The following is an 11,966-nucleotide window of genomic DNA, read 5'->3' as shown; positions in this document are numbered from 1 at the left end:
GCTCATAAATGTAATCCAGCATCAAAGGTCCTCAGGCCTGGGGATGCGAAACTGTTTACTCTTGGGTTTGATGTATACAGAAAGATGCCCTTTATTTCCCTGGACTCCAGTGAAAGATGCGGAACAGACCCAGAGCAACAAGCCATGGCTTGGCTTGAAAAGGCTGAGCTGGGAGAGCAGAGGCAGCTCGGCCAGCGAAACCCACACTTGGACATGCATGGGTCACTGGTTAGGCGTGTTGATTGTGAAGAGCCATCCAGTCACGAAATCCATCCCGACAGTGTGTGCTGATCGATCGTGACCTTGTAGCGGCAACACTCAGCAGCCTGGAAGCTGCGAACTGAGTTTACTCGTTTCACTTGAACGTGATGCTCCCCTTGGGTCCGATGCCACACACTCACGGTATGCTTGATGTCAAGACACCCCAAAAGGGACACAGGAGGCTGGGTTTCCCTTGCCAAAGGGGATTAGAGCCAGTACCTCTGTGTTTAACTCTCTTCTCCCCTGGCTCTGGAACCCATCCAGCTGCCGGGGGGGTGGGGGGGGGGGGAGGGGCTGTGGCTGGTACTTTGCTATCTCCCACACTCAGCAAAGTTAGGGCAGCTCCAGCTGGAACAGGCCTTAACATATCTCCACGCTGGGACTGGAGGAAAAAGTTCACTTTGGCTAATTTCAACTTTTCCACCACTAAATCTGCACCTGCAATGTCAGGGGTCACCAAATAATAAAATGTGGCATCTTTGAAACTGCTCAGTCACGTGAAAAGGGCTGTAATTGAGTAGATTCATTCTCTGAAGCCCCATCAGAGACACACGCAACTCAGGGATGGGGGAAGGGGAGAGGAGTGGGGTAGGGAGCCCGGGGCCAAAGGCAAGCACAGCTCCGGGAGGGCACGGAAGCAATGGCAGCCTCCGATATGGTCCCTCGCTTTTGAAATTCGAGACTAAAAATAAATAACTATCCCCGCACATTCAGTCCGCACACACTCACATACCCACGCTGGCCCCCAGCTTTTGTGAGCAGTTTGACCTGATAAATGCGCTTGGCTGGCATCAAATAGTTCGGCTTTGACCGATCGCATTTAAATATGTGAATTAGTCATGAAGCAGGACACAGCTTGGTGAGCTTGCTAAATTGTGGGACTCTATTGAAGGAGAAGGGAGAAAAAAAGGAGAAAGCCATTCAACGCTCTCAATTAGGTGGAGAGGTGAGAGGCACCCTGCCTCGGGCCACGTCTCCCTACTCTGGCCCAAGGCTGTGCTGAGAGCGGGGAGGAAAACCCTTCCTGGCCAGGGGTGGGGTGACGGGCACAGGTCACTTGGTACCACTTTGGACTCTCTTGTCACAGCAGCCATGGACGTCTGACCTTCCAGCACAGAGGCCGTCCAGGCTGCCCCAGAGGGGGAGGCCCATCGGTCCTGGAGTCCGCGGAGGGCCCAGGCTCAGGCCACGTTGACTCCCCACAGAAAAAGCAAACCTGGCACTTCTGTAGGCGTGTTTGTTAACTCCAAACACCACCACTCCCTGCCCTGGAGAGAGACAAAAAGCAAAGGAGAGGTGGGTGAAGTCTGATCCCTCACTCCCCGGAAAGATCTGCTGGAAAAGTCAAGGAGGGCACCTGGGCCAGCAAGGCCAGGCGGCCACGCACCTCAGTACCTGCCGCATCTTAGCACGAGGGAAAAACCAACCCTGGTGCCTCCAGTTCCTGAAACTGCCCCACTGCACACACATAACCCGGGCTCCCACCTCTACCCGGCCCAGCACCAACGCTGCAAAGGCCAGCAGCGCCCCTGCCGACAGATCTAAGGGGCAGGAAGGAGAGAAAATGTGCCTCTAACCTCCAGCTACTTTGTCTCTGGGGTTGGTGGCAGCTCCCCCCCACCCCGCCCCGACAGGAAGCAGGTCACGCATCTGTCTTAACCTCCCCTTCTTAGCCCAGACGTTCTGCACACGCTTCAACGATGAACAATTGCTGCAATCAGGTACTGCAGACGGAAGGCTACACGGGGCCCGGCACTCCCTCGGTTATAAAAGGATTATTACCAAAAGAGTGGTGCAAAGGAGTGAGCCCGCCGGCTCGGTTTGCTGCATGTGACCGATGCACAGTATCAGATAAAATGCTATAAACCTGTGTGTTCTCTTGAGGAGAAGCTCTAGGGCTGACGGCCTATCCGCGGAGGGCGGGCTGCTGTGAGCACAGTCCCCGCAGCTGGTGAAAGCCGCGCTCGGGGCCCACGGGATGCTCTGAGGAGGGCCAGCCCTCTGCGGGGCCTTGTCAGCGTGGCCCTGGGTTTGTAGGTCTCTCAGCACCTCCTCTGAAGAGCTAAGGAAACTCGTTGACCCGAGGCAGAACACAGCAGCAGCATCGGCTGGAGAAAGAGGCCGCCCGTGAAACCGTGAAGTAGCAGCGCCCCCTGCCCGCACGTGGCCGCAATAGCTAGGAAGCTTCTGGAGCGGGGCCGCCCAGAGAAGCCACCCAAGGCCTGGGGGAAGGACAGCTCACAGGCTTCAAGGGGCAGCTCTGCTCCCACGGGGATCTGGGACTCATCTGAAAGGTCGGGGCGCCGGCTCTGTCCTTCCTTCCTCCCCTCCCCCACCTGCCCAAAGGGGACCCAGGAGGCAGCAAAGGACATAGCAGGGTCCCCCTAGTGTTCTGCAGGTTGGCCGGACCCCACAGCCCCTCCTCAGCTCCTGCTTATTCTGTGACAGTCCGTGGTTGACTAGCTGCTGGACGCATCACCATTACTATTATAAGCATCTCAATTATATTATGCTCGCCTCATATTGTGAGTATCTCAGTTACTACTCAGAGGTTAGAACAAGATGTCAGGGCTCCTGGGCTGCTGGTTATTCTCACCTCAGGGCCCTAGCAGTCCTGAAGTAAACAGTACCAAAAGCCCTGCTTGGACATCACAGTATGAGGCAGTGTCACTTGATTAAAATTCCGAAAGACTGCAAAGAATCTGGTCCAATTCCTTGCCTTCTTCCCAGCCCCACCCACTGTGTCTTTCCTAGGTCCTGTTTTCACTTTAGCCCTCTGCCAGAGTGAAATGCATGTTTGCTCTGTCTTCACAATTCAAAACAAAATTTACAAGATTGAACTTACAATTCAATTCAAAATTGAAATCTGAACTTGTCACGTTAAAACACACTTCTCAACTTTCTTTCCTTTATATCCTAAATATCAAAACAACAACGATAACAAATCACCCCCCCCCAAAAAAAAACCAACCCTCAATAAATGGCCTCATCAGGGGCTGTTAATACACAAGTTTGGTACCAAATGTGCCTTCCTGGAGGGCAACGATCCCGAGCACATTTCTCAACAGCGCCGCTAAGATGCAGCTTCAACTGGAGTCCTCCTGCCATAGCCAGAGACCCAGATGCCGCCTATGGCCACCCCCTTCCCCAGCCCCACATCCACGCCTTCAGGACTCGCTCCAGCTCTGATTCCTCTCACCAGCCAAGGGCTCCGCGGAACCAAGCTGCAGTCCATCACCAGCTCCCTACGAGCCCCCTGCCCTAACTCCCGCCTCCCTCCCCTCCATCATCCTTGCGCAGAGCAAGTCTTCCAAAACCCACATCACATCACAAACGCATTCAGTGGCTTCCACTGCGTTCCAGGATTTCATCCATATGCTTGGCTTGGCCTTCAAGGCTTTATGTCTCCGCCTCCCGGCCGTCCTCCGAGCTTCGTCCTCCTCATTCCTGATGACTCAGCCACAGGGCCTCTCCCGGAATTTATGACACCCTCTCCTCTCAGAGTCTTTGTCCAACATTTTCCACCTGAGTTAGTCTTATTTATCCCTCAGGCTCAGCTTGCATGCCCCGGCTGTGAGCTCTCAACGTAAATTATTCTTTCTCGTGTGTCACCTTCCTTACACGGACACACTTATAACCATTCGTGTTTTTATTCGTTTTCAGCCCGGGCTCCCTCCTGGGGTGGTTAAGTTTCCTGAGAGTAAAGAAAGCATCTGTCTTGTTCACTGACGTATCCCCAGCGCCAAGCCCCGGGCCCAGCTGTGGTAGGAGCTCAGCTGATGTGAATACACGAGTGGGCTTGGGGACCTTGATGTTATTACCTCCGGGACGTTTAGTGATTTCCTGCTGCTATACAACTAGCGGTGGACGCGCGGTCCTAGGTGAGCGCACCCCCGGGAGATCGAAGGGCAGTGGGAAGTGCGGGAGGCGGTGGGGGCAGGCAGGTGAGAAGATTCTAGCAGAGTGACCCTCAGATGCAGAGTCCCCCTCGAGTGGGGCTGTCCACGAATACGTGAGAAGCACGTTCAATGTTTACACTTGTGGCGGAAAATAGTTTTGTTTTCGTCGCTTAGAGTGTGGAAAGGCAAGGTCTCCCTACAAGAACGCTCCCCGCACCCCGTCTGGGGAGGATAACAGACAATATAGGACTTCTCCTCTGAGGGCAGATTTTGGGGTTTGTAGGAAGCACGCGGGTTTAAAAGGCTACTGGGACACAGCACGAGGCCTCTGTGTTCCCCGGAGCACAGCTCCAGGCTGCGGGTCGTGGTGGACCCAGCGGCCCGCAAGCTGCCCTTGGCGCCGGCGAGGCGGGCGCGCCCGGGGACCGTACGGCAGAGGGCGCCAGAGAGCCGGGCCGCGTCCGCGGCGCGCCTCCGCCACCTGTTTAACCGGCGGGACCCAGGCAGCGCGCTGGGCCGCCGCCTTCGCCACCCGGACGGCTCCTGCTTCCCGCCCTCCTCTGCCCCGCCGGGATTTCGCTATGCTTCTGTTTGAGAACATGCTGAGTGACCCTGTGGCCATCCGGAAAATAATAGCTGGCTATTACTGTCACTGTTATTATAATAATAGCTGGCTATTACTGTCACTGTTATTATTACTGTTCCTGCGTAGAGGTGACACGTGGTCTTAAGAAAGGCGCCAAGAGTCTTTGGGATCTGGGCAGGAGTGGTGTTTGGACAGTTGGTTTTTGTCTGCGGAGTGTGTTGTTTCCGTGGGTAGTGGGTTTTTCGTGTTGGTTGTTCTTTTTGTTTTTGTTTTTATATATATAGGTTAAAATTTGTCATTCTGGAAAAAGGTACTTTTTTCCCAGAGTGATTTGACACATCTCTGGAGAAGTGCATTAAATTTCCCTTCTCAAAGGACTGATGGGAAGAGAACGATGGGAGCCACCGCTTCACACATCAAAGAAAATAGAAAATGTTCCAAGAGAGCATTTATCAACCTTTAAAGCGCCCCTTCCCCCTCCCTCCCTGCACACCTCCATTGGGAATAAGATACATTAAGTCAAAGAATGTAGAACTGGAAGAAAGTTTTGAAATTAAACCACCTTCTTATGGTTAGGTAGATGGAACAGGAGGTCCAGAGGGGATATGAGACTTGTCCAAGGTCACTGTGTCACTTGAGACTATGTCATATGAGACTTGTCCAAGGTCACTGAGTGTGGTGGGGCAGATTTCCAGTCTGGAGCTCAGAGGAAAGCTGTCTCAGGGAAAGGGCCGTGGTGTGCATGAAGCATTCATTCTACCCTTTATAACATGATCATTTCAGGAAAGGAAGGGAAAACAAAATGATTTTAATATCCTGGAATCCTGCCACTTCAAGATGGTCAATGTTAGTATTTTTGCGGTATAATTTTCCAGACTTTTAAACTCATATCAATACTTATTTCAAAACTTATATCAGTTTCCTAAAACTGCATCACACCATCCACGCTGCTTTGTAACCTTGTTGTGTGTGTGTGTCCACATACCTGGAACACTTTCTCATGTCACTTAGGAAACATCTACATCATAACTCCTAACAGATGTCTAACCATTCCATTGAATGGATGTACCATCATTACTTTAATCAAATTCTTGTTGAGAGACATATAGTTTTCAAATGTTAAACTCTTATAAATGACACTGTACTAAACATTTCTATTCATACATATTTTTTGCACATTGGTATTTACCCACTGATCAGTGTGACTTTTTGTAGGAACGCCGAACACAAGTCCCCACCTTTCCAAGCCCCAATTTTCCCCATCTTTATGTGGAAGCAACCAGTACTGATCTCCTAGGGGTGCTGGGAGAATTAAATGAGGTCACAGATGAAAAGTAATTAGTGCTCTGCACACAGCAAGTCGTACATAAATATTAACTATTACAATATGATTATTATTACCACAAGCCCTGAAGAAGGCTGCCTCCTCAGAATAACCCTCATGGATTTCTCTTACTCTTTGAGCAAGAGTTACTGGAATTCTGTAAACAAGTTTTAGGTACTAAACTTGAGTCGCTAAAAGATATTTCCCTTTTTTCTAACTTAATTGAGCCACTGACTATCTGGTTACATAGTTTACTGCCAGTCAAAAGAGAAAAGCACCTGGTTCTACATTTTTCATTGAAGGTTCTTAAGTAACTTCAATGGACCAAGTCCTTTGTGATAAATAAAGTCCTTCTCTGATCCTTTCCCCTTTGGAAATGCTGAAAGCATAGCCTCTGGGTCCCAGTGCCTTCAAACTAAACTCTGCGCTCGCGCTCTCTCTGTGTCTCTCTCTCTGTGTGTTCGCGCTCTCTCTGTGTCTCTCTCTCTGTGTGTCTCTCTCTGTCTGTGTCTCTCTCTCTGTCTGTCTGTCTCTCTCTCTCTCTCTCCATATATCCAGGAGCCTCTGCTATTTCGTAGTCCTGATAGGTGAGAGGGAGAACACAGAAGCAGAAGCTGTTTTCTCCAAACGTTTGGTTTTAATCTAGGAGGATATCCAGAGGTCACACTGGGACAGATTTCAGGTTCATAATCTCATCTGAAGATTTGGAAACCAATGCCCATTCTGACCAGTTCTTATACAAGTGACCCAACATATGTGTCACCCACATTTCTCCAAAGGTTGTCAAAATAGGGAACCTTGACCTTCTTTGAAAAGCTGGATGGAAGGTTCAGTGGTGGAGGACCCACTGAGGAGGTTAGAAGTCAGTGACCAAAGTTCAAAGTGACCAGAGCTTTCCAAACTGCCGCGAATGCCCGTTTCTCCATGCCTACTGCACCCTCCTCCTCTGCTCCACGGAACACGGGCGCTCCGAAGACCGCTGGGGTGGATGTGGCTGGTACACAGGTCCTTCCCAGCCACAGAGGTCACAGCACCAAACCCTGGGGGCCCCAGGTCTGTAACTGATGCACAGAATGACCCTCAAGTGCCTTTCGCGATGGTGTGCCTCCTTCCTTTCAGTGGGGACCAGTGACATTGTACTATAATGTCTCACGCCCAATGTGATGGCTTTGTCAACTCAGCTAGGCTACTGCCATGTTTCCCAGGATCTCCTTCCCTGCAAGGTTCTGAGTCAGAATTGGAAACAAGAAAAATGTGTGTAGGACTGAGAGGTGGAGGGGAAGCCCAGCCATGATGTCCTGAAGATGGGCATGGGACCTGGTGTCATTACCACCTGCCCGCACTGGCACCGCGGGCTGCAGGTGTGCTGGCGTGGGCGGCACTGGGGCCCGCGGTTGCTCCAGCTCATACCAGGTCTCCTTCTAGAACACCTCCACGTTGGGCCAGGGGTGTGTGCAGCTCCAGGCCCACAGCACCAGTTTCTTGTCCGGCGGAGGCAGTGAGACACAGACGCAGGGTCCAGCTCGGCCTCACGGGTTTCAGTTGGTCCTGTGGGTTCCGGTTAATCCTTCCAGGTTCCAGTTTGTCCCTGTTCTCGCCCACTTCACATCCAGCTCTTCATCCCAACTGCCAGCCCTGCGTGTCGATGGTGACTTCAGCCATCAGCAAATACAAAAGCCTCAGCCTTCTATGGACTTCCTCACCAGCTCCCACCCTTGCGTAAAGTCTTATCCCTATAATAAATCCCTCATTCCTTTTAACCCTGCTCTTCTGCTTCTGCGTATTTATCTGCAGGAAATAAAACTAGCATCTCAAAAGGTATCTGCACTCCCATGGTCATTGCAGCACTATTCACAACGGCCAAGACATGGGAACAACCTAAGTGCCTGCTGAGAGATGAGTGGATAAAGATGTGGCGTAGATGTACAATGGGACACTACCCACCCATAAAAGAGAATGAAGTTCTGCCATTTGCAGCCACATGGATGAACCTGGAGGACATTATGCTCAGTGAAATAAGCCGGACAGAGAAAGAAACAGATTTTCTATGGTATCACTCATATGTAGGATCTAAAAAAGTCAAACTCATAGAACCAGAGAGTGGAACAGTAGTTGCCAGGGGCTGGGGAGGGGGAGGGAAGAAGTGGGGAGATGTTGGTCAAAGGGCACAAACCTTCAGTTTTAAGATCAGTAAGTTCTGGGGATCTAATGTACAGCCTGGTGACTAGTTAATAATACTGTCTTACATACTTGAAACTTGCTAAGAGGGTGCATCTTAAGTGTTCTCACCACACACACAGAAAAAAGTTAACTATGGGAGGTGATGGAGGGGTTAACTAGTTTGACTGTGGTACTCATTTCACAATGTATACGTATATAAAATCATCACACTGTATACCTTAAAGGTATACAATTCTTTTGTCAGTTATACCTCAATAAATCCGGAAGTTGTTTTTTTTAATTAAAAAAAAGTTAATTAAAAAAAGTTAATTAAAAAAATTTTTTTTAATTTAAAAAAATTACAGCAGGGCTTCCCTGGTGGCGCAGTGGTTGAGAGTCCGCCTGCTGATGCAGGGGATGCGGGCTCGTGCCCCGGTCCGGGAAGATCCCACATGCCGCGGAGCGGCTGGGCCCGTGAGCCATGGCCGCTGAGCCTGCGCGTCCGGAGCCTGTGCTCCGCAACGGGAGGGGCCACAACAGTGAGAGGCCCGCGTACAGCAAAAAAAAAAAAAAAAAAAAAAAAATTACAGCAAATGTCCCACAGCATGGGAGATGCTGACTTTGGGGGAGGCTATGCATGAGTGGGGGGAGCAGGGACAGTATGGAAAATCTCTGTGCCTTCTGCTTAATTTCACTGTGAACGTAAAAATAAAGTCTATTTTTACAGAAAAGAAAAAGACAGAGAAGTTTTCAAGTGCCTCGAAAATGCGACGTGACGACTACAATTTGGGTACAAGGGGAAGCGAACAGTACAGCACAGTCCTTGCAGCAGGGGTTCTGCTCAGATCACAGCTGCTCCGCACACAGCCGTGTGGCCTGCGGTGGCTGCTAACACCTGCGGCCCCAGTGAGCTGTCCCACGGAGGGGAGAGGAGGACCCTGTAACGCTGACGGATGCACAGAGTAACATATGCAAAGCGCTTAGAACACCGCCTGACACACAGTAGGGGCTCAGTGTTTGCTATTATTATAATTCTGCATTTTAACCCAACAAGTAGCACCTGAGTAATTAACCATCTCCCTTCTGAGAAAATGATCATAAAAGGGCCTATTTGCCAAGAGTGCCTTGGGAGAGAGCTACAAGGTTGGACTCAAACGTCGCCTCCTTTGTGGGGCTCTTCCTGACTACAGGCTGAGTTTCTCATCCTTTCTTCTCCGCTACATCTTTTCTTTTCTTTATACATTTTACTTTTGTTTAAATAGATACAACTTAGTTAATCTACTAAGTTTTTTATTTTGTGAAGTATTTATTTTAATTTATTTAATTAATTAATTTATTTATTTGGCTGCATCAGGTATTAGTTGCGTTGCACAGGCTTCTCTCTAGTTGTGGCACGCAGGCTCCGGGGTGCGTGGGCTCTGTAGTTTGCAGCACGCGGGCTCTCCAGTTGAGGTGAGGGCTCAGTAGTTGTGGCCCTCGGGCTTAGTTGCCCTGCAGCATGTGGTATCTCATTTCCCCGACCAGGGATCGAACCCATGTCCCCTGCATTGTAAGGCAGATTCTTTACCACCGGACCACGAGGAAAGTCCCAATCTACTAAGTTTTCTAAATAAAACATTTTATTTTATTTATTTTATTTTTAAATTTAATTTAATTTTATATTATAGTTGACCTTACAATGTTGTGTTAGTGAAACATTTTATTTTGAGGCAATTGGAGACTCACATGCACTTATAAGGGAAGATATACACAGAGAGATTCAATGTACTCTCTTCACTCAGATTCTCCCAATGGAAACATTTTGCAAAACTATCGTGTATTATCACAACCAGAATATTGATGTCGACACACTGGACACACAGGATGGTTTCCATCACCATACAGATCCCTCCTGCCTGATGCCTTGATTAAGCTACACCCACCTCCGTCCTTCCTCCCCTACCAGGTTCGTAAGTCCCGCCAACCACTAATCTGTTCTTCACTGCTAGAATATTGTCATTTCAAGAATGTTATATAAATGGAATCATGTAGTATGTAACTTTCGAGATTGTTTTTTTCATTTAGCATAATTCCACAAGCTTCATCCTAGGTTTTGCATGTATCGATAGTTTGTTCCTCTCTGTTACTGACTGGTATTCCACAGTATAGATGCACCATGGTGAATGGTGAATGTTTATTCCCCCATTGAAGGACATCCAGCTTGTCTCCAGTTTTGGGTTTTAACAAATAAAACTGCTATAAACATCTGGGTACAGATGTTTGTGTGAACATAAGGTTTTCATTTCTCCGGGGTAAATGCCGGAGAGGGCAGCTGCTGCTTTCTACGGCAGATATACATTTACTGTTTGCCAAACCATTTTCAGGAGCGAAATGGTTTTCCCACCGTCAGTGTATGAGAGACTCAGTTTCTCTGCAGGCTCACCAGCATTTGGTATCATCATTCATTTATTTTAGCCATTCTGATAGGTATGTAGTGATGTCTCCTTGTGTTTTTTTTTTTTTTTTTTTTTTTTCCGGGACACGGGCCTCTCACTGCTGTTGCCTCTCCCGTTGCGGAGCACAGGCTCCGGACGCGCAGGCTCAGCGGCCATGGCTCACGGGCGCAGCCGCTCCGCGGCATGTGGGATCTTCCCAGACCGGGGCACGAACCCGTGTCCCCTGCATCGGCAGGCGGACTCTCAACCACTGCGCCACCAGGGAAGCCCTCCTTGTGGTTTTAGTTTGTGCTTCCCTAGTGGCTAATGACGTTGAACATCTTTTCATGTGCTTATTCACCATCTGTATATCTTCCTCAATGATATGTCTACTTATTTCTTTTGCCCATTTTCTAACTGGATAGCTTTCTTTTTTTAACTGTTAAGTTTTGAGAGTTCTTGCTAAATTCTAGATTCTTGTCCTTTGTCAGATATTTGGTTTACAAATATTCTTTCCAGGCTATAGTTTGTCTTTTCATCCTCCTAATGGGGTCCTTCACAGAGCAAAAGTTTTAAATTTTGACTAAGGTCCAATTTATCAATCATTTCCTTTTATGAATCATGCCTTTGGAATCAAGTCTAAGAACCCCATGTAGCCCTAGGTCCCAAAGATTTTCTCCTATTTTTTCTTAAGAGTTTAATAGATATACCTTTAAACTTAAGACTATTGAGTTAATGATTTGAACATAGAGGTCCAATTGCTCCAGCACTATTTATTGAAAGGGCAGTCCTTCCTCCACTGAACTGCTTTTGCACTTTTGTCGAAAATCAGTTGTATTGTGTGGTTTGATTACTGAAGCTACATAGTAGGACTTAACGTGAGGTAGAGTGATTCCTTCCAGTTTTTGGGTTTTTTTTTTTTTGTCTTTTTCAATATCATTTTAGCTATTCTAGGGCTTGTGCCTTTCCATATACATTTTTTAAATTAATTAATTTATTTTATTTTATTTATGGCTGTGTTGGGTCTTCATTGCTGTGCATGGGCCTTCTCTAGTTGCGGCGAGCAGGGGCTACTCTTCATTGCAGTGCGGGGGCTTCTCATTGTGGTGGCTTCTCTTGTTGCAGAACACAGGCTCTAGGCTCGTGGGCTTCAGTAGTTGCGGCTCGTGGGCTCTAGAGCGCAGGCTCAGTAGTTGTGGCGCACGGGCTTTGGTGCTCCGCGGCTTGTGGGATCTTCCTGGACCAGGGCTCAAACCCATGTCCCCTGCATTGGCAGGTGGATTCTTAACCACTGTGCCACCAGGGAAGCCCTCCATATACAT

This window comes from Aethalodelphis obliquidens, unplaced genomic scaffold (genome assembly GCF_003676395.1).
Source record: "Aethalodelphis obliquidens isolate GAN/ISIS:26980383/991018 unplaced genomic scaffold, ASM367639v1 scaffold16, whole genome shotgun sequence".
Classification (NCBI taxonomy): Eukaryota; Metazoa; Chordata; class Mammalia; order Artiodactyla; family Delphinidae; genus Aethalodelphis; species Aethalodelphis obliquidens.
This window is presented reverse-complemented; position numbering follows the sequence as displayed.